Below are 1,245 nucleotides of genomic sequence, written 5' to 3'. Positions count from 1 at the left end.
CTAATAACTCTATTAAATAAAAGCTAGATGTGACAGAACATTTAGACTATTACTTCTTTTCCCAACACTCATTTTGAAATCATATAGAATAGAAAAGAGAATCAACAAGAGAGAGAAACCTGGCCGTCGCGGAGGCTCACACCTGTAATCCCAACGCTTTGGGAGCCGAGGTGGGCGGATCACCTGAGATCAGGAGTTCAAGACCAGCCTGGCAAACACGGTGAAACCTCATCTCTACTAAAACACAAAAGTTAGCCAGGTGTGGTGGCGTATGCCTGTAATCCCAGCTACTTGAGAGGCTGAGGCAGGAGAACTGCTTGAGCCCCAGAGGCAAAGGTTGTAGTGAGTCAAGACTGTGCCACTGCACTCCAGCCTGGGCGACAGTGAGACTCTGTCTCCAAAAAAAAGAGAGAGAGAGAGAACCCTGTGCAAATATACACATACAATGAAATTGCATACAGACCTTTTTTCTGCTGGGGTTTTGAGACTCAGTAGATGCAGGAAATTGAGTTCTCTGAAATGAAATAAGTAGTCTATATTGAAGGACCACAATATAAAGTTGCTAACTTAAAGAAGCATCCAAATAACAAGAATAATCAGTAGCTCACCAATTATGCAATTTAATCCGTTAAATCCATATTCTGATACAGAGTTATTTTGAATATGGTTTAAAAAACAAATGTCAAGTCATACTTTTGGTATCCAAACAATTAACAATGTATTATGCATATTTATATTTACAATGTGTATTTTTAATGTATAATTATAGTATATAGTAAAATGTACATAAGAAATATACTAAGTTCTTAAACACCTCATATTAGTATTACACTTGATGCCATACTTCTCAGCAGGCAAACCAAAAAAGTGATCACTGTTTGATAAAAGGAAGCTTATGAGGTCATCTACACAGAAACTGTCTAGCACTCAATGCTAAAACGGAGATAGTTATTTTACACTATAACCTCATAGAAAACCATCAAATTAATTTTTATTTTATCATCTTCCTATGACATACCACAATATAAGCAAAAATAATGGCTGAAATTTTTCCAGATGTAATGAGAAACACCAATCCTTAGTTTCTGGATACTCAACAAATCCTGACCAGGTTAAATGAAAATAAATACATACTTAGATAAAGCATAATGAACAGCACCAGAGACAAGAAGCAGCTCTTAAAAGCAGCCAAACAATAAAATATATCACCAGATTACCAACAAAGAAAGGACAGTTATTTGGGAG

The 1,245-nt window shown here is 36.2% G+C and overlaps 1 protein-coding gene across 2 annotated transcripts in view; it reads right to left on the bottom strand.

Moving 5' to 3' along the window:
• Positions 1-526, bottom strand: part of BBS4 (Bardet-Biedl syndrome 4) — a 50,364-nt gene extending 49,838 nt beyond the window's left edge. The window contains exon 1 of one of the 2 annotated variants that reach the window (XM_011976911.1): positions 464-526. The gene's annotated coding sequence lies outside the window, so the exon portion shown is untranslated. The remainder of the gene's footprint in view (positions 1-463) is intronic. The other variant, XM_011976910.1, reaches the window with a different exon arrangement.
• Between the last annotated feature and the right edge of the window lie 719 nt (positions 527-1,245).

Source organism: Mandrillus leucophaeus, unplaced genomic scaffold (assembly GCF_000951045.1).
Source record: "Mandrillus leucophaeus isolate KB7577 unplaced genomic scaffold, Mleu.le_1.0 Scaffold1708, whole genome shotgun sequence".
NCBI lineage: Eukaryota > Metazoa > Chordata > Mammalia > Primates > Cercopithecidae > Mandrillus > Mandrillus leucophaeus.
Note: the sequence above shows the minus strand (reverse complement) of the source record. Positions and strands in the feature narration are given on the sequence as shown.